This window comes from Anguilla anguilla, chromosome 16 (assembly GCF_013347855.1).
Source record: "Anguilla anguilla isolate fAngAng1 chromosome 16, fAngAng1.pri, whole genome shotgun sequence".
Classification (NCBI taxonomy): Eukaryota; Metazoa; Chordata; class Actinopteri; order Anguilliformes; family Anguillidae; genus Anguilla; species Anguilla anguilla.
The window spans coordinates 13,462,889-13,484,747 of record NC_049216.1 but is presented as its reverse complement, the minus strand read 5'-3'; the positions used below and the strand labels follow the sequence as shown (position 1 = coordinate 13,484,747).

The 21,859-nt window shown below is 42.7% G+C and overlaps 1 long non-coding RNA gene across 1 annotated transcript in view; it reads left to right on the top strand.

Annotated features, from left to right (window-relative positions):
- Positions 1–21,418, top strand: part of LOC118215417 — a 37,651-nt gene extending 16,233 nt beyond the window's left edge. The window contains exons 2-4 of the long non-coding RNA XR_004762815.1: positions 19,193–19,360; positions 19,921–19,987; positions 21,059–21,418. This is a non-coding gene — a long non-coding RNA (uncharacterized LOC118215417). The remainder of the gene's footprint in view (positions 1–19,192; positions 19,361–19,920; positions 19,988–21,058) is intronic.
- Positions 21,419–21,859: the final 441 nt, after the last annotated feature.

Genomic DNA, 21,859 nt, shown 5'->3' with positions numbered 1-21,859 from the left:
AGATCTCAGTTCTTACCCACAGTGCTCACAGTGTAAAGAAACTGTGTTATGGGCTAACATGGACGCTCCTGGCGTACTATATCTCCACAGCTATGATTCTGACCTGTTTCTGAACAGAATTCACACAACCATTTATGCATCATATGTGGAAAAATCTCAAAGACATATGCAATAGCTGGTATACAAATATCTCCCCTCCTGGTTGGCATTTCCTGTCAGATCTAAGATTTTTTCTTTGTGTTATTAACCTGTGGTCAAGAATAGTTTTGATGTGGTGGCATCAGTATTGGCTTGTATTCAGTTTCAGCAGGCATATTGCTATCATTTGCCTGCAGTGTTTTCAGGATTCTCTCAGGACTTTAAACGTTCTGTCTTGAAAGCATGGAACCTTTGCACTCAATAACTGCAGAAATATGATCTTCCATATTTGTTTTGAGTGTTTGAAATTTGTTTTGAATGTTTTGAGAAAATGTTTTCTCAACTTCTGTATATTGAGTCACTGAAAGATGTGAATTTACTGAACCCAATGCATTTCTATGTCTGAAGTGGTAATATTGGGCTAATCTGTAGACTAAAGTGAAAAAATGACATATTTCATCCCAAAATCCCTCAAATTAAAAAGTGCATAGAATTTGATACAATGGAAAAAAAAATTTTTCCTGGGTTTTTATTCATACATTATATATAGCCTAAATCGTACAAAGAGCAGTAGGAACATGAGCTAATCTCCAGTAGTAATGGCACACTGTTTAAATGTGAACTATCAGCCATGTGAATTTAAATAGTTGACATTTTGGGTATCAGAGTGTGCAAGCAGTGGTTGTCTTGCACCTGCAGTTACAGACCGGTGCATAAACACTTGAACAGGAGGTCATAGAGCATGGGTCCTTGCAATATATGACTCCCTCTTTCACCCTCTGTTTTCAGGGAGGGGAAGTGAATGAGTTGGGTGCACATAACCAGGCCCTGAAGCAGGCTCATTCAAGCTAACAACTCCTTATCAATAGTATAAATAATGCTCTGATTATGATGAAAACTGCAGCATAAAATCCAAAGCACCCTTTGAAATGGAAAGACAATATCTAAAAGAAAATATGAAAACGTAGTTGTCATTTTTTATGTAGATATTTATATGCTTGCGTTCTGTGAAAGTTAAATTGAAACAATCGCTACAACAGTGAGTGTTATTGCACAAGCCATTGGTTAAAATGAAACTCAACATAGCTGTGCCAGTGGTCTTACTCAATAGGTCACATGACCAGTCAGTTATGAAAAGTGTTTCCCCATCTACAAAAAAAACAAAGATGTTTCCAGTCAGGAAGGAGAGTTTGTTGACTTATGTGGAGCCTAATAGATTCAAGATATCAGATAACATTAGTCTATTAAGTTTCCAATGGAAGGCCCCATGAAGTGGCTGTTTTTGTTTTTCTCATGATCCCCTTAGGACAGCGATTCTTCCCTACCCCCCACCCCTCCTGGACCATGCTGACTTGCCCCGGGTCATCACCCCACTTTAGAAAACACATTTAAACTCATTGGTCATTCATGACTCTAACTTTAAAGGAACAGTCATTTCTGGTCTTTTTGCTCATAGGTCGAGAGTCTCCTTTGAACTCTATAACTTCATTTTATGCTTCAATGAAAATTAGTCATTTTTGTTCAAATAAAAGTAAGAAAAGTTTTTTGTCATTATTTTTTACCGGGAATATTTTTACAATTTGTTATTGGTTATTTTGTCATTCTTCTGCATGCTTTACGCTATTATTTTTTTTGCATCTTTTTTTGTTTAAATAACAAATGGGATTACATGTATCGTGAATGGCTTAAATCATGGTAACAGGGCCTTTTACCACATTTGGCTTATTTCTGGACTAGAGCCAAATACAGATGTTATCTGAAGATTCCTGGTGCTGAGCTCTAATGGCTTTCTACAGTCTGAAGGCCATGGACTCACCGCTGCACTGCCTGTTCTGATTCCCATGTTTGGATGCAGGGTGCTATTGCCATAAGATTAAGAACGAAAAAGACGTTTGCTTTCCTTGCCAAAAATGCTCAAAAGTTTTTAAAATCGTATGTTATCTCAATGATATGTTGATATTTTAGTAAAACTTGCAGCACAATGTTTTTTTGATAATTGCATTTGAAACTTGAACCTCGAGTCCCCACATTTATTTTGTTGACAGTTTCCCTTTGTGATTTTTTAAAACGATATAAAAGCAAATAGGAAAAAAAATACTTTCTGAGAACTTTTGTCATTGGGTCTTCTAAAGCATGATCAAACATCTGACTAAACATTGATTTATGAATTAATGACCTTTAAAATGAGCTATGTTTTTTTTTTTTTTTTTGCCAATTTATGTGTTATACCAATTCCCCGTGTGTGTCACAGTCCTGGTCGATGCGCTATCCTCTGTCGGTCTGGGAATGCCTCCTCCGATACATGTGGAGTCGCCAGCCGCTTCTTTTTACCTGATAGCGAGTTTTCACTGGTAGAGCGTAGCGCTTGCGGAGGTTCACGCTATCTCCCCCAGATCCCCTTCCTGCTGAACAGGCGCCCCGACCAACCAGTAGGAGTCGCTAATTCAACAATCAGGACTCATACCCTCACCGGCTTCCCACCCGCGAACACTGCCAATAATTTGTGTTCGTAGGAACGCAAGGAAGGCGGAAGTACCGCTGCCGGGGCTCTTTGCGGTGGTAGGCGAATGCTTATACCTCTACATTACCCTTGAGCTAGGTTCTTTTAATAAATTTGCCATACGGAAACAGTGGAATATTAATTATTACTTACTCTAACTAGCATGTCTTCATTTTCATTTTCAGATAAAATTTACATTTTAGGTTCTATGAACCAACAATCTTTAATCAATCTTCAATTTTAACTTTGTTTCCTTTTGATCTGATCACTGGCTTATTGGTGAATTTTTAGTTTGTTGTGAAACATATTTTTAAATGTCCGTATCAATGTGTATTCCAAATATTGATACAACTTACAGTGTATTGTTTTATGTAATTTCCACCTCATCGTTCCTTTTTCTCAAACTTGGTAATAATATTCATGGGTATACATATTTTTATCATTTTTTTACTGACTTTTTACAACAACTAGTAGTAATATGATGGGAGCTGTTCTCTTATATTGCCTGACCCGCTCCAAGTTTATAAACTCTGCTATATTGAGTTTTCCATGGCACAGTTTGTGGTTGTGTAACCTCAGTGCTTCTGTGGAAGAGAAAGGTCTCATCATTGATTTTTCTCGAGGAGTTTCTAGGTTAATCTGAGAGAACGGATGCAGCAGAGTTTCCCTAGGCTTCTGACATTGTAGTGCTGTCATCCCCTACAGACCCACCCTGTTGCTAACATTCATAAACTGAATGAGCTTTTAAAATCTTTTGCTTCATGCTTAAAAGTTTTGTTGTAGGCAAAATTCTTCTCTGTTTTGTAAATTTTAGTATTTTATCAACCTTTTCACACCCAGATATTTCCAACCCTGAGATACAATATATTCATGTAAGGACAGCTTTAGTCTGAAAGCCGCCCCCCCCCCCCCCAACCCCCGTTATGTCTGCGCCAGTCATCCCACAGCAGCTAATCTATTGACAGGTGACCTGGAGCGGTGTCCTGTGTGTGGTCCCTGGACGGTGGGTGCGGTAGAGGTGCCAGACAGTGCAGCATGGCCTGCAGGTCCGCAGACCAGCCTCACTTTGCGGCACACTTTTTAAAAAGTCTCCCACTAAGGCCTACTGTCTGAGCTCCCTCCTTCCCTCCATTTTTGATTAGAGGAGGGAAATTTCAGAGTGGGAGGCACCTGAATTATGCAGCGGCGAGCGTCCTCTTAAGGGGGCGGGAGAGCGGGTCAGCGCTGTAAACACAAACACAAAGTGACAGAGCTGCGCGATGGGAAGGCGGGTATGAAATATTCATCCCGCTAAGTAGGCCTCAGCAGCGCGGGAGCAGATTAGAGGCGATGGGCGGCCGTGTAACGCGCCGGCCCCCGTGGGACCCCGCCTCCGCCTGAATCCGCCCCCGCCCCCTCGCGTAATGCACTTCACTTTGACTCTGGAACATCCTGCTTCCCTCCCCCACCGTTACTTTAACCCTGCGTCTCCCGCGGCTCCGCCCTCGGCATGTCAGCTCGCTGCTCCGCTCCTCTCAGGCTCAGGGAGGCGTGCGCAATCGCACCACGCTGGGCGCCAGCGAGCACGGCGCTAGACATCATGAGTCAGTGCCCAACCATGATCACCGATTGCTTTTTCATTTCTGTTCGTGCATTGGCCATTTTTGGCTTGTTTGTTTCGGGGAGGGGGTTGTTTCTGCTTAGCATAGTATGAGTAGATATCTTTGGAAGTTTCAACTGTTTAAGTAGAAGTGACAGTTTATTATTATAGTCCCTTCTCCTTCCTTATGGTGCCAAACAACAGATGGATTTTGTCTGACTGGGCCTTAGTGGGAGTCATACTGTCACCATGACTAACAGCAGGCTGTACGTAATCAGAGACTTGATTCGGCCCATTGAAAAGAACGCGGTATGAAAGTTGTTGCATGGAAGTAATCCACTATGTATTTTATTTTACCTGAACATCTTTGACATACTAGAGGCCTGTTCCATTGCAGCAAGGTCCTGTGCAATGGTAGAGAGCACAGACAGGCAGATCTCTGGCTCTGGCAGGGCCAGGAGTGGATGCTGTGATTCTGGAATGAGCTGTGAGGTCTGAGCTGTTTTCCTCATCAAGTGAATATGAAAATGGAAATGACAATGCTCATAATGACTCATGTTCTTCCAATGCATAGGGGTGGTGATAAAAAATAGCTTAAATAATTATCGACTTATCTTTAATTTATCCTGTCTGGCAAAGATTCTGGAACCACTGTTGTGCTGAGTCTATACAGTCAGTTGCCAACCAGTTACAAAATTATTTTGTTACTCTTCAAGAACACCTTGTTTATCTGAAACTTGTTCTCAACAAAGAGAAAACACTAGTGCGAAGAGCAAATAAAATTGATTATAGCAGTTCCCAAATGTACTATTTAGATTCTTTACTATAATTGTTTTAAATTTAGTTTTAACTACCATTTAAATTATTTGTTTCTCTTCTTTTTTTGAAAATTTTATCAGTATTGTAAATAAGTTCTCCCTCAATGCTTTTCAAAGGTGAATACAAAAGTGTTTTTCAGTATTTACTTTTTTTACCTTGATTATCATTATTTTGCTACCATGATGTCTTTATTTGGGTGCAATATACCATGCCTGAATATTTTCAAATATCACAACATTGTATATTTGTGCTTGTATAGTGGTTTCCTGGGCACTATGCAGAGCTAGTTTTCACTGGTATATATCTTATGATAAACCTTTGAGACAACATCTTGTATAAGCCATCTCTCTCTATTGATACAGTTTTTGGCAATTCAGTCATTCTCAAATGTGCCCTCAGACAATTCTGCGTGCACCTCAAATGTAAAGAGACCATATCACTCCTGGGTGTGCCTTTTAAAGCCCTTTTAGGAGGGCTGCAATATGATGTGGGATAGGACCTGGAAATCAAACAAACAATAAAAGAATAACATAAGTGCTGCAGGATTTGGCTGGTTCCTGTCGGTCTGGCTTCTGTTGCCAGGCAGAGTCACAGAATCATTCAGGGGGAATAGACGAAGCTGCTGCTGCTTTCTTGGCTCGAGCTGAACTGGCAGTGAGGAGGACAGGCAAGAGAGGACCGATACCTGAAGCATATTTTCATTTATTTTATTTAAAAATTTGCAGGATTAAGGAAGTAAATTATGCATGAGGTCCAGAAGGAAACAATGAAAGGATACATTTCACCCATGGAACAAATTTTTTCATGATTCTATACTTAACTACTTTAAGTGCAAGGTTAAATAACATAAAATCCGTTTAGAGTCAAGGATTAAACATACTGGCTGTTTCTACTTTTGGTCTGTCGGCATTTGCAGCACACTGAATCACCCATTTCAGTGCCTGGAGGATTATATCATTTAAACTCTAATCTAAATGACCACTATTGTTTTTTTTCTTGATTTAGGAAGTTACATGGCTGATTTCTATAGTACCTCTTTGTCAGTTAATGTGAAGTATTTGTGTGTTTTTTTGCTTAGTTTTGTTTTGTTATTGTTTCCAAGAAGCTGAAGATAAATTTAACTTAAAAAAACAGACCTAGGAAGTGTGTAATGATTCTGTGATGTTTTCTGAAGTGCCAGTTATCTGGTTTGACCACATGCTGATCAGAAAACTGCATATTTCACCTAAAAAATCAGTTGGAGGTTTGATCACCATAGTAATGAAGTACAGAATTATTTTAATATCATGAGTTTTTCTTCAGTTGGTGGCTTTGGGGAATTAAGGATGGTTGGCACATCTGTGCTCACCATCCAGGTCCAGAGGCTTAAGGCCTGACAGTAATATTTGTTGAAAAAATTATATATAAAAAGTAATGGAGGGTAATGGCAAGAGATTTCAATGGGATTCTCTTTTAGTATAAATTGTAAAAGAATCCCATTGTACAGATTGGTCTTGAGAGTACAGGGTACTGTACAAATTATTGCTTTTTATTCCATCCTTTCAAAAGTTAATTTTCTTTTTTTCGTGCTATGTATTTCTGAGTCTTTTTCGATAGTAACCTGGCATACCTTCCCTCAAAAGGCTCCTTACTTTCATCTCCCTAAAACTTTAATTGGCTTATTAAATCATGGGGTTTTGGTGGGTGTGGCAGTATGCTGGCAAATCACAGTCAATTGTGAGGAAAAGGGAAGATTGGTGAATCAGTGAGAAAGGAGATGAGGCTGTTTGCTGCAGGACCCATGTCAGTGTGTGCAGAGGACTGAAGAGGGCTTGTTAAATAGGAAAAGCACGGCAAAGTTGCAGCAAAGTATCCTGCGTAGCTCTCAAAGAATAGATCAAAGCTTTCAGTATATTTCTGGACGACTGGAAAGCTCTTGCACCCATTGGCTACTGCCATTTATCCAAACAGGAAATGACATTGAGATCATGTAGCATTCGGCTTTGCGTCTCTGCAGAGCTCAGGGAGATGACCCAAAAAACATGCCTAAATGAAGGTCTCCATGAATAGGCGAAAAGCCCCTCACCACCCTCGCAGGGCGCAGAGCCTTGTCCCAGAATGCAGGGCAGCTCTCTGCTCCCCCAGGCCCAGGAGATGCCCCCCCAGAACCCTGCACCACAGTGCTGGTCTCTCCACTAGTGTTCGGCAGAGTCCTTGGGCCTTTCATTTTTTATGAGATTAGTGCCGCTGGCTGGTTCAGCAGCGCAAGTTCTGCCAAGCGTTATTTTCCTGAGCCCCGAATGGAAATACTCCGGGTGACCCGCTTTGTGCCATATAGCAGTGGAGGCCCCATTGTTTACAGACCCCCCCCCCCCCCCCCCCACCCCCGCCATTTCCCCTTCCACTTTGCCCCTCCTTACCGGTTTTAAATCCTATGGATAATCCACTTTGTTCATGTAATTACGCATGCATCCCCTGTATTTTAATCATTTCTGTTGGAGTTGTCTTGCACTGCCGTCTCGGAGTGTGATGGGAGAGATCTGCCCTTTGGGGAGAGGCAGGTCAGGTTCCCAGGAAAGAAAATGTCCCCTAACATGAACTCCGACCACAAAATATGGACTGACTTCTGAGTCTCCTGATGGTCTTGCTTTGATTTTGGTTAGTTTGAAAGGTATATACCACTGGATACTTTACTTAAATCTTCAACATTAACAGCTAACTTCCTAAATTAGTTTTGACTAATGGCTTGAAATAGAGGCTTCATCAAATTCTGGTGATATAGGATTGACTGTAGTTTATGTGGTATAACGGCACAGGCTTTTCTAACCATACTTGTGCTTGTTAACTGACATAAGTTTGTAGACAGAAACGGAAAAAGGACATAGGAAAATAGGAAAATGATTAATGTCACTGATTAGCTGCTACTTTTTGTCTGCCACATTTTTTGTTGAAACAATAACCTTAGCCATTGCAGGGCTTCTGACATTTTCATTTTTCATTCTGTGTATACACAAAGCTTATTTTTAGATTTTTTTGTATAATAATATCAGCCTGCCCTTGAATTTTTTTGTTTGAATAATATAGTTTACTGAAATGTGGTGTTGAAGTGTGCTTGCTTAAAATACATATCACAATCCACTGAGTCTGCAGTGTCCAATTGATCTTCCAGTGCTGTGATCTGGGAGTACAAGGCTGTGTCTGAAAAGGAAAATTTTCCCACTCATGCATTTAAACCACTGGATATGACACCATGATAACTTCCACCCTATTACTTATCTCTTTTTGAGCACAAAGGAGTTGAAACCCCTCCCTCTAGTCTCACTTGGAGCAAGAAGGACCCGCGGTGCAGATGTGGGGCCAAGGTCCACAATGGAAAGTTTTTTTGTTTTTTTCTTAGAACAAAGATCTGCTTCCTCTGAGAGTGATGTGGGCCTGTGTCATGTCACCAGCAGGTTCATGGTATTTTCCAGCTGTCAGAGGCCCTGACGGCACTCAGCCGGGAGAGACGGAGCGTGAGGGATCTAAATAGAGATGACGTGTTTGGATTTAAGCGCCCTGATAGATGGCCTGACGTGACGTTCCTGATAAATGGGGAATTTGCTAGAATACTCCGCGCTGCTCCAGAACACTCAGAAAGGGCCCTGGAATGCTGTGCACTCGGAGAACAGGCAGGTTTTAAACTGAAAATTGAGGCTTGTAAAAATGTTTAAAAACTTCACGTTGCAAGTATTAAAAATATATTTAATGGCCTAAAAGCAAGGCTAAAGAAAGGTAGGACTGGGTGGTAAGTGAAGAGGTGGTGAGAGTGTGGAAGGCTATCAGATTATACTGCCCTCTGCATCAGGGCCTTTTAGTCTGGGAGTTTGCTCCAAAAGTTTATAAGGACTCAGTGACATGTTTACGAGGCACTTGGAAAACTATGCAAGTTAATGATTTTCTATCATTTGCTCCTTCAGTTTAGTAGCAAAGGCTGAAACCAAAATTCTGTAGGAAACATTTAGAACCGGAGTTATGATGAAATAATGAATCAATTACCATTTAAACATTGATATTATTTGGCTTTATTTAATATGCTGGTTTGCAGTTATCAAATAAAGTTGATTTCTATTATATCAAGGACATTGCAAAGATATTTCTTGTGGTCTGTGTCATAAATGAAAATGAAATGACATCATCCAGTTAAAAGGTTATGAAGTAAATCCCAGAAGCTCAAAAAGGATCAACGGAATAATTATATTAAAAAGTTCCATGCTTCCATAAACTTGATTTGTGTTTCAGAATGTAGGTGTATGATCTATGGAGCAAAAATAGCTTTGAGGGGCCTGGTAGCCATGGTAACCTGATAATGTATGCTCCTTATATGGTGTGAGAACTAGCCCTTCTCTGTCTGGCAGGGGCTTCACAAATTTTACTGATAAGATCACTTAGTTCCTAATTCTCAAGAGGCTAGGAATAGCAAACAGTATGGTGCCAACATCAGCAGTCTCAGTCAAATTAGTGAGCACAGTTAGCCATGGCTACTGCCGGGGCTGCGGGTGATATGGCCTCCTTGTGTGCTGCCTGTCTTTTAAATGGTCCAATGCAGATGTCATTATGTCCAATTAAAGATAATGAATGAAAAGTGCCCTGTGCTGACATCACATTAACAGAACCCAAGAGTAGAGTAATACATAGTTATTGCATGTCCAGGAGACCTCCCCCAGTTAGACTGAGCCAAGTAGCCATGTCTCTCTTTAGGGGCCCAGAACAGGGCAGCGGTTTGTCAGTTTCAATCCCTAGGAAAGGCACCCTTTATGAAGGAGATTCAAACATTGGCTGGCCTGATCCTTATCTGGTACACTTCCTGTCTTTGAAATTCCAGGGTGGGATTCCCGGACTGGCACTCAGTTTTTTGTTATAATAGTCTCAGCCATTACAGCTGAATGTTTCCTGAGGCCTTGAGATAAATGCAGTGACACTGGACTATATTCACTGGACAATAGACAACGATCTGTCACGGTCAATTATACTGGGCTCAAGGCTGTCCGAAGGATATGTCCAACTGCCCTGTCTGCTGCACGACCCAGGTTTACAGCATCTGTTTTACCACAGTCAAGTGTGTGCTAATATAGGCATCAGTTCCACACATGGTCGAGTGCTGTATTGGAAGCATGACTGCCTTGCAATCACATGAACAAGCCAGTGAAGCATTCCAGATCATTAGGCCTTCGATTCACATCTGTGATTAGGGTATTAGGCACCATTGTATGCATTTGAGAGACCATTTCAGAAGTTCTCTTTTCTTGCTTTTAGGCCATTAAATATATTTCAGCTTATATGAACTCAAACAGCTGCCTTGCTGTTCCTACAGCAGCAGAACTGTACCACTGGGGGCAGTGCGTGCAGGTACAGGTGGGTCACAGGCACTAGTGAGGTGGGGGATGCCCTGCTACCTCCCTTGGGAAAGGGGTGTTTTACACAGGAGTCCTGGTCACAGTAAGCGCTGCCATGGTTTGGGTTTGATATTCACTGCAATAAGAACAGGTGCATCAATAGGAAACAACACTCAGGCGGCTGTGACACTGGCATGCCTACTACTGTATGAATGCAGAGCATGAACTGGCAGATAATTAATAGTGAGCCGTATGTTAGAAGACCATTCTAGTGTTTTGGAATGACAACTCCACTCCCTCCCCCATCCACCCTGATCTGGGAACATTAATTACACAGTGGAGGCCCGGTGGAGGCCCGGCGGAGGCCCAGTGAGGTTTGCTCATGCTTTTCCTCCGGTGGCTTTATTTGGAGCAATGCTCTCAGGGAGGTCGTTGGTCACGCTTTCATGTGGGCAGCTTTGGGTCCTGCCTCTGGGAAAAGATGGTCTTCAGTAGTCCTGAGATAAGGACACGCCTGTTTAAAAGCCCTGCCATGCTGCTCTGGTGAACAGGCCCCAATTAGTCATGAGAATTGAGGTTTATACGTCCCCCATCCCCTGCTAGATTCACACACTCCTATATTTAGCCTGCCCTGTGATACATGTGCTATGGTCATCAGCGGCTCAAGGGGGTCAGTCAGGTTGGTGCTATTTTAATCTCTGCTGAGGGGAAATTTGTTCCACTTTTGTTTGCTTTTTCACTGGACCCCGACTCCCTCTCGCCCTTATACCCCATTCCCTTGTGATTGGTCGAAGTGGGACTGTGTTTTTGAGAGCCACTGCCTTCCTCCCCCGGTCCCCTCCCCCGTTTCACTGTCCCACAGCACGGGGGCCCCTGGTCTTGTGAACAGAGTAGCTCGGTTAATCTGATTCCAGCTCTTCTCTCTGGGAATGTGTTGCCCTTTTGATTTGAGGCCACAACCCATTTTATCCACTGTCCACATTGAAACCGGATGTAGGAGATTCGGCCTTGCTGCTGTAAATATGAGTTGAAGGCTCTGGCTGCATTCGGATTTTTTGCTGAGATATACAGTTTTGGGTTTTGTTGTTCGTGGTTAAACTCTAGGCTTGACAGTCCCCAGGGGAGATGTGGTGTAATTCTGTCCTGTCTAAGCAGGCTGGTCAAAGGTCTGCGAATGTTTTTTTTATGAATTCTCCACTATTATGTTTTTGTCACATGGTATTTTTTGGATGAAAACCCCTTCAGTAAAAATGGGTGCCACCTTATTGTATCTACGTAACATGCAAGAAACTATGGTTGACATCAAATAAAATAACATCCAAATATACCAAATTGAAAACAAAATTTTAAGAGCCTTATATTACAACTGTTTATTATGAAACAGTGAAATGTGTGATTTCTGCTCACATCAGTCTCCCAAAATTCATCAATACAGTATGTAAACATACGGAAGTAATAGTGCGTCACCGCATGAAAATACGAATGAAGAAAGAATCTGGGGAATGCACATTGAAGGAAGTGTTGAAAAGACTCTCTGAAAGACTCTGGCCCAGAACAGAGAGTTACGCTCCATGCCCGTGCAATGAGTGACACACCATGTGAGAAAGTTTTGGAAAACCCCAGCATCACAGACTGCAGCACCTCTGGCAGGCGAGGCCCACCCCGAGGCTGGAATCAGAGGGGTCTTGCTGGGAACTGGCCAGGCGGAGCTGAGCAGGAAATGAGCAGGCCTGAGCCTGGCATTCGGAACGCCGCAAGGCCCCGTCCTTTTTCACTTGGGGCTTTTGACGTCACGTGTGAATGACTCCCCCTCTCAGCCAGCGCCCCTGGAATTTCCTGTGTGTGTGAGGAGATGTCCCGTTTGCAGCATCTCGGCAGGGAGGGCGCTGAATGAGACGAGGCTGCTTTCTCTTGAGAGAGGGAAAGACGCAATGACAACAGGCTGAAATGCATTGTGTGGGCATGTTCATTTTTAATCACGTTGCCCGGATCGTTTAGAGACGGGGAACCGTCACCATCCTTTTCCCTTTGACTTTGTAGTTTCAGTGTAACCATGAACCAAACATAAGACTGAAACAGTATGCTCAGCATATGTACATGAACACCTAAATGGCTTATTACTGTGTGCAAAAAGGTTTATGCGCTGGGTGTGCTGTACATATAAGGTGGGGTGAAAGTTAGTAAATCTGGCAACCATATGACATAAGACTGTGTTGTGCAGGTGCACAGAATAATATATTCTCAGGTGGAACGAACCTAAAGTTCAGGGCTACACTGAGCTCTCTGTTTTCTGATGTACTGGACCCTTCATCCTACAGAGTAAGATTCTATTACTTTGTAGCTTCATTGGTAATTTACTGTCATCTAATTTTTTCATCACCACTCACAGGGAACTAAGGAGCTCCTTGGGCCCACTGCACATTGAAACATAATGATTAGTCTTCATAGTTCGGCTCCTCAAACATTTCTCACTGAGCTCAAGTTGCAGTTTTTTTTCCCAGCGCACTGGAGAATTCTCCCTCTTTTGGAGTGGAAAAGAGAAAGGAGAGCTCCGTAGAATGTAAACAAGATCTCACTTGGGACAGTCTGTTCTGCAGTGACGTGCGTTGTTCTGAACGTAATTTAGATTTATGAACTCTGAGTACAAGCGAACCCTGCTCAGGCCCGAGGGGGGTGGGGGGGTGGGGGGACGACACACACCAGAAAAAAGCAGAGGTATTTTATCCACGTTGAACTCTTTCTAAAGTAGGGACACAGAAACACACACATGCTAAAGTGTGTAGTCTGTCACTGAGATAACATTATTTTGCCTCTGTGTGACCTACAGTCCACCAGCTGATCGGAGCATCAGAGCACCACACTGCATGCTATGGTTGGCACCAGTGAGGTCTGGGTACTAGGGTATTTTACAGCACTGCCACCCGAAATGGGGCAATACTCAGATATGTATTTTTCTCTTTGTGCTTCACCCTGCCTGCGCACCACACGGTAAACTATCCAGTAAAAGCGTGGCCATGCTGTGATGAGCCCATGATCAGCTCCGTAGGGGCCCTCAGTTGAAATGGATAGGGAAATCCAGAGCAGGTTGGCCTGCAGTGAGAGTGTCGGCACTGTTAGGTCTCTCCCACAGATGAGTTACAGCGTGCTTCCTTAGCCAGATTTATCATTCCTGAGGAGCCCCAGGGCTGTTCTTGTGAGAAAAAACAGATGGAACCTCCAGGCTGCATAGGTCACGGCCACAACATCCAATCCAGTCGCCTGATGCCAACATCAGGCTCTTTTTGGACCCTTTTTTTGATAGTGTCGGTTTTTTTATTATTTTTATTTTAGAATGGAAGCTCTATCAGAATCCTTTGTTGATGTCTGTTAGAGCACTGTACAATTAAACGTAAAAAATAACTAAAGCCATCCTCTCAGTCCAAATCTTGCTCCATTAGTGTCTTTATTGTAGTTACCTTGATGCTTCCATTCAGTCTAAAATCAACATGCATTTGTAAATGTGGCTTTAGTTGGGCCTTTCGGGTGGCAAGTCCAGGTAAAACGTGAGCCCTTGATGTAGTATTGCACCCCACAGCCCTGAATCAGATCCTGACCCTGCCAGTGCCCACTGTTGGGGTTCCCACAGTTGGCTGTAGTGGTTCTCTGTGAGGGAGGGTTACTGTCAGCAAGGTTTTCTGATCATGCATTAATGACAGCTCAGACTTGGCTGCAGGCTTCCTGTGTCAGCTGCGTAGAGAGTAGAGTACTACATCTTTGGCTATGAAGTGCTGGCTGGCTGTGGGCATTAAAGATGACATGCATTCTAGCTGCATCTGTTTTCTCAGATAGAGGGAGGATGATTCCAAACTGGGAGAAAAAGTGAAAATATCAAAATATTGCTGTAGATCTCGTCCTCAAACTGTTCCCAGAAATATCAGTTAACTACTGAAACTTCAAGTGGAAAGATAGCTCATTGTTCAAGATGTTTTGGAAGTTGCATTGTTTCAACTTAGTTTTGTTTTATTCAGGTCCGTGTAATAATAAATATGTTCCTCTCTGGCATCGTTTTGTTTTCTTTGGAAAAAAATCATACTTTCTGTGATTTAGAAGCTGCGGAGGCAGTGAACTCTGAAGAATTATTTTGTTTGTGTGTGTTTCTGTTTCCTCAGATATGACTGGCTATCACAGTATAAAAGCATGTCAGTGTGTCTCCATGTAAGGGCGTGCTATAATGTCTCAAAGCATGAGAGCTCTTAAATCTTAAATCTAGTGTAAGAGCTCACTGCCATGTTTGTGCTAAATGTTGTCCATCAGAGGATGCAGGAGAGTGGTGGCAATGCTCTGATTTAAACAAGGAAATCATACACACACATTGTTCAGGGTCCACTTTTGCTTAATTTAAGTGCTTAATGGACCTGTGTGCTCACATTATGCTGCTGGACTTCTTGGAGCAAATGTAGTTTGCTTTGTTCCCTGTGTGTACACAAACACAAAAACTTGGGTTTGAAGCTGGTAGGTGGTGGAGCTGATTAAAGTGTGTGTTTCAGTGTGCCCTAGGGTCAGTTATATAAAAACTATGAACAATCAGGAATGTATCAATGCAATGTAGTGAAACTTATGGTAAATGCAGACTTCTGTTAGATAGTTCTGGATTATAATGCTTGATGTGTGCTGCATGACTTCAGTCAGCTGTTAGCAAAAAACAACGACGGTCTTTAAAATGTGTTGTGACATGAGTCACTAAAGAGCCCATTATTGAAATGAAATCCAAATGCGTAAGCCGTGTAAAACAAGAAATGTGTATACAGTACAGCATGGTCCTGTGATCAGGGTCACATTTATGTCATGTGAGAGGGCAGTTCTGCGTCTTCTCAGGACGTGACCCAGAGGGCAGCCGTCAGAAACACACCAGTGTCGGAGAAGGATGAGGGGGTGCAGCCCGCTGGTGATTCTCATCTCTCTCACCTCATTATCAGTCAGAACAACCACAACATTACAGATGACCACTCATCTGGGTAACTAAAGAACACTGCTTTCATTACAGTGATTTTCCTTGTTCAATTGCAGACCTTTTTTTTTAAAGGAAAACACCAAAAATTACAGAAGGGATCTGGATTTGTTTATAGGAATGGGACCTGTGGATTAGTTTTTTTTTTTAATGGTGCAAATTTCCTTCCTGTTAGTGGGCTGTAGACTTGAAAGTTTTTCCTCAGACTTGAAAATGGATGTTTCACTTAGGTGCAGAGGACACAGGGTACGCAAGCTAAGAGCTTTGGCGGCCAGGGTGACGCTGATGCGATCGGACGGCTCCAGCAAGGCATGCAGGCGAAAGAGAGCGGTGCGAGGTGGCCTTTGGGACAATGGGATCTGCCTTTCCCCCCAATAAAACATGAGGCTCACCAGGGGCTCTTCACTTGTCTGCTCGGGCCTTGTCAGGTGTTCAACACCTGCAAAGGGAAGGAGGAGAAGGAGGTGATGAAGATGCCCAGGTTGATGTAAGAATGCTGTTATAGTGATTAAAATGGCAGTTTCAATGAGAAATTCTGTCTTTCTCTTGCTTTCCACAGTGGGTATGCTCATGCCTTCAGTACCATGGCTGTGCCATATTTTCAATTGCCCAAATATTTGTTCCTGCCATTGTCATTACTGGGTCAACTCATTGTTCTGTATTGAGCAACAGTTTCCCGATACATAGACAAAAAGAACAGAAACGTTTTTGCTGTGTCTCTCTTGCTAAGAAAATTACTTGATGAACATGGGACAACACGTGTAATTCTCAGTATTTCAATGGGTCAGGCAATAGTCAGATCTCCTACTCTTCAGGGTCCTCTGAGGAACTGTAACCTGGTTCCAGTTCACCCAGTCAGCTCATGGTGAATGAAAGCAAGAGAGAGCATTATGCCAAGGACTCTAGTGCCAGGCTGAGTAAGCCAGGTCTGCTGCCCTGCCAACAATGCAGTGTGGAACAAGAGGGTGTGGGCCAGGTGGTTAGGAGGGGGTTTAAGAGGACCTGCCATGCCTCTAGGTTGTAACTAATGAGCATGGTGTTTAGCATTGGATGATTGCACTGAGAAGGCCCATTGGCCTGGAAAGCCCATGTATGAATGTTGTGAAGCCAGAATGTGATTGGGTTCATCCTCTAACCATGTGATTGCCATAGCCCTCCTTATTGGACGAGGTGCAAGTGAAGGCATTAGTGCAGGTTATTGGCAGGCTGCAGACAGAGTGCGTCTTCTGGGCTGAAAGGCCATTCACACATACTTTTCCTTGAGAGGGGAGGTCCTCTCCTCTCCTGGGTATTGGTCTAAAACGGGTTGTCTGAGAGTGCTGGAGTCTGTCAATATACAAGAAATGTTTTGGTAAGTTTGTCATTCCTAATAAAACAAACCATTTTACCCCGCACTTCTTGGAATCCCTGTTGAAAAAACATAGTTCTGTTCAGGAATACGTTGGCGACTCTTCGGCTTTTTGCAGATCCACATAGCGCTATGTGCATGTTATAGTTAGCTTTCAGAAATGGCATAAATCTTCAGCCCTCCATTTTCTCATTTCTTAGCATCACATAATGCAAACTTGAAGCCTTTCAAACTCATGAAGGTCCCACCACATATTCTATATACCACATATAGACTTCCTTGTTCCTCCAATGTGAGTACCAAGGTTTCATAAACAGCATCCAGCAAGTCAGTAGACACTGGTTTCAGGGGATCTAGTTGTGAACTGCTCATTTTCAAGTGCCTTCAGGCTTCCAAGCTTCCATTGAGACCCTCTCCGTGTGCTGAGCTAAACCAGAACCAAAGCTGTTCCAGCCGGCTCCACACACAGCAGTCTATGGTGTAATTGGCATACACCATAAGCTTGTCATGGAGGCCCACAAAATTTATTATTCTGTATTTGTGACAACATTGGACTTCTAATCACAGCGCATTTGTGGGCTGGCATATAGGGGGTATAGGGGGCATAGGGGATATAGGGGGTATGAGGGGTTATGGCATTCTTCACCCATAAGGCTGAATCTGCGGGCAACAGAGGCCATTTTCTGCAGTGGAGAGGTCCGAGACCTGGAAACAGAAAGCTGGCTTGGACATGGAACAAAGAGACAACTGCTCTCCCTCTTTCTCTCTTTTTCTCACTTCATGACAACTTTCTCAAGCTGTATGTTCCCCTTAAATGATTCAAGACTCGATGATGATGCCCGTGCTGATGTGAGGAGAGCCGAGGCTACAGGGCTCATAATTTATACAAACTCTGTGGGTTGTTGCAGCTCTCCACTTGAATAAGCACAAGAGAGGAATGGGCATTAAAAAGAGATGGCCATGCAGTACTTTTTTTCTGAAAACTTGTCGGCTGCAGTCTCCAGTGGGGCTGGTCAGGGCGAGTTGTCAGTGTCCGACACTGGGCCTGTTCTCCACTGAGCCCCTGGCCCACCTCCTTCAATGCTCCATACTCAAGGACAAAGCATCTGATGCGCTCTGCCCTTGTACAGGAGACAAAGGGGGGAGCTACTGGCAAAGTGGGAATAGATGTCGTCTGAGAATGGTGAAGCTCACAGGAGGCAACAGGAGGCAACAGGAGCCTAGCCTGAACTCATTGACAGAAATCTTCAGGCGGTCTATGCATCATATTTACAATATGGCACCCACTTTGTTAGCCAATCATGGGCTGCTGAACAAGGTGAGACCCCACATTGAGAATGAGCAAACCATGTTTGTACTGCCTAAACCAGCCCATTACTCCTGCTCTATCAATCACCACTCTGAAATGCACACATGAGATGTATGGAGCAGGCAGAATCAATGTAGGTTCACCAGACGCCAAGTAAAACTTTTTACATTCCACCTGCTTAAAGTCACCAGAGGAAGTAAAAATGATGTAATACTAATTATGCTATTAATTGTCATCATATAACAATGCTAAATGCTATACTGGCATATGCATAGGCACAGGGCTGTGAGTCATTTGAGTCTACAAGATGACATCCTGCCAGAGAGCTGTGTGGATACACTACAGGTGCTTCCAGGAGGAAATGACCCGGGCTAACACGGGCGTCTCATGCTGGCTGAGATCTGCCTGACACCAGCACGGTCACAAGCAAACAAAACCGTGGAAGAAAAGAGCAAAAATTGTGGAAGAAAAATGGGTTATAAAACGTTGTTTAAAGGATAATCAGACACATTCAATAATTTGCACAGGTGTAAATAGAATAAGCTGTGGCACTCTGTTTGCCTGAACACTGTTTAAGGGCTTCAGAGTTATTAGTTTCAAAAGATTGTTGTTTTGATCTTCATGGTCTTCAGCAGGGTTGTGCCAGATTTGTTTAAACAGGCATGTTTGTGTATTAGGTAGATGAGATTAAATGGACAATTATCATACTGTACATACAAAGGTGACAGTTAATAAATAATGAAAACAAGATGTATATAAATTGACTGTATACTATGAAAATCAAATATAGTAACCCATCCTCCATCTTCTAAGTAAATAAGGTCTCACAGAAAATGACTATTATATTTGTCCAAGAATTACTTTAAATAAAATTATATAATATTGTCACAAAATGCAAGGCCTGTTAAGTGAAACTCAAAGTCATAATGGAGGAGTGTTGACGGAAGCAACTTGGAGACCTGGAGAGCAATGTGTTTTTCTAACTCCGCACAGAAGACCTACTTTGGACTAAGCTACTTTGCCTGCTCTCTCCCTCACTTTCTCCCTGGTAGTCCTGTCTAATTCCTTCCTGCAAGCATTCCCACCACAAGCACCATTTATTTTTCATTTGTTCTCCCATTTATTTTTAATTTGTGTTCCATTTATTTCTGCTGCCTGTAGAAGGGGCCCGACATGCGAGGGGAAGTGCTTTTCAGCTCTGCAGGTGTAATGAAGCTGAAGAATCGACTGTGTGGAAGAGGGGCAGTGAGACGGAAGACAGACCCTTGGAGGACTGCTAAAAGCCTGCCTTCGCTCTCTCCTCCACCCCCTCACCTCTCCCAAGCACAGGTCTGTAGCCCAGTCTCCAGCTAGCGTGGGTAGAATCGCAACTGTCGAAATCGTTCCCTCATTCCCTGTAGCTCTTCTCATCTTTGTTGGCGCATTATGAGGTCTACATGGCCTCATAATATGTCATTTGTTTATTTTTGTCTGCTAATTCACTGACTTTTTAAAAGGCTTGTTTTTACTGAATGGCTGCTAATTGTTTATTTTTAAAGGGCATGTTTTGTTGGCGATAGCTATGGTTGAATTGTATGAGATATAAGTAGTTTGCCATTGGCGTTAAAATACCACCATATATCATGTTGCAATGCAATACATTAATGTTTATATCTTACCATCACAATTTTGTAAGTTGCTCTGGGTTAGAACATATCATTTTAAAAATGGCTTTACATACATAAGGGTACATACTTTAGGGTACAGACATCATAAGTTTTTTCTAGTTTGGTGAAGATATATCAAAGTATATTAAACGTTTCACATTGTCAGTTCATCTGACTAATTTCAGCTGGACATTTGAGCATTTCAAAAATCATGTTGGTTTTTATCTACAACCTATGGTTTAGGAGGACAACGCTGAGGGATCACAGTCAGTTTTTCTATAAACAAAATGGGTTGACTTCAGAATCAGTGGTAGGTACCAGCGTAGATTTGTCTCACTCTATTTGCACCACTAGCCACCATCTTTTGATGTTTAAAATCACCACTGTCCTGCTTCAGGCTGTCTTTGTTATCTGACTTTGTTATGTTTCCACAATATCAGGTAGGTATTTTTCATCATCCCGCTCATTACTACTAAGAGTAGGTTATAACAAAAAACCATGGCAACACAGAAAGAAATGAAGCCAGAAGTCAAAAGGAATTGCTCATTCCCAGTTACAGTACTGCATTATTCATATTTTATTAATCTTTAAGTCCCTTTTAATTTGAACATTGTAAATGTTATGTGTGATTCTGCTTCATTGGGGGTGGGGGTGAAGTATAATAATACTGTGCATCAGTGATTTTGTGTATGCACTTACGGGCTCATTTCATGCAACCCCTTCAATGATGGTGCCATATTTTCATTACAGAAGTACAAAGGGCTGCACATGTGTATAGTTCATAGCCCACACATGAAAACCTCCCTGGAGGGTAAATATTGCATTTGCATTGAAGAGATGAACTGATTAATACGTCTGCCGGCTGTCTGGAAACGTTGGCACATGAAGTGAACCAGTCAGTCTGAAGTTGCCATTATATTTTCCCCCATGAAGTGAAAAAGCACTCCCCTGTCTCTCAGGAGGGGTGGACGTGTTTATCAAAAAAGGTGGACCTACACATGTCTGTTTACATCTACCACATGGCATACATGATAAGGCCTCTTCCAGAGGCTCGGCCCACCTCCCTCTCTAGATACATGCTTAGCTCATATTCTATGGTACAGTACTGTATGTGACGTGTGTGAGGTGCCCTATTGCATGCTGGGACAGTGCAGTGTGAACTTTAACATGCACGTTGGTCACAGCTTGTGACCAGTTTGCCTTGCTGTGTATCTGTGAGTGAGGCCCCTGGCCTTCAAGCTCTCCTGAAGCTGGAGATAAAGCCAAAGTGACAGCCTGGCCCTTTTAAGGAAGAGAAACGAAGGCACTGGCGATCTGCTTTTCTCTACTCGCTGCCCCTCCAAAATCTCCTGTCTTTCCTTCTCTCTGTTCTGCTTCACAGCTATTCCTGGTCAGCAACCTTCCATTTTCCATGAGGTCAGAAGGAGTGAAACTAACTATGCAAAGGGATTGCCTTCGTCCTTGATATATCATAGCAGAGAGGCCTTCCATTATAGTGAAGACAGGATGGTTTACACTGGCAGGAAAAGCGGTGATAATATTTTACAACAAAATGCTTGTGTCCAAACTGTATTTGCTGCTCTGCTTCATGGTGGAATTTTGGAATGTTTTCTACTTCAGTAGTCATGCTGGCTGCTATGGTTTGCATTTGCATCGTTTCCACAAAAATCCTGCAGTATTAATTTGCAGTTTGTCACCCAAAGCTGTGTTCTGGCAGTAATCAAAAGGTTCCCGTAAGATGCCTGTGGTGTTGCATTTTGCTTGGTATTAAAAGATAAAATCATGATTTTAGGACTGTATTTTTACAATGAAGCAATCTTTTCAGTCTCAACAGACTAGTGGGTTTTCAGAAACAAGGCTCGTTGTGTTGTCCTGAGAGTAAGCACTGTTGGAGAAGTCCAACAGCTCTCTGGCTCTGACTTAGGGCACATACAAATAGATAACCATCTGAACATCCTAAAAGAAACCTTAAAAAAAAACAGTGAAGCACTGTTGCTGAGGCTGACATCTCAAATGCCTGGTTCAGTAGCCCCAATGATGGGGGAGTCCCAGTGTACATGAGCTGTCAGCCTGTCAACATTTTAAAGGAACCCTGATTTCAGCCATGTAAAGAAGACTCTTTTGTAAACATATTCAGAATTGCCATTAGGAAATGGCTACATGCCTACTCTCAGTTTACATG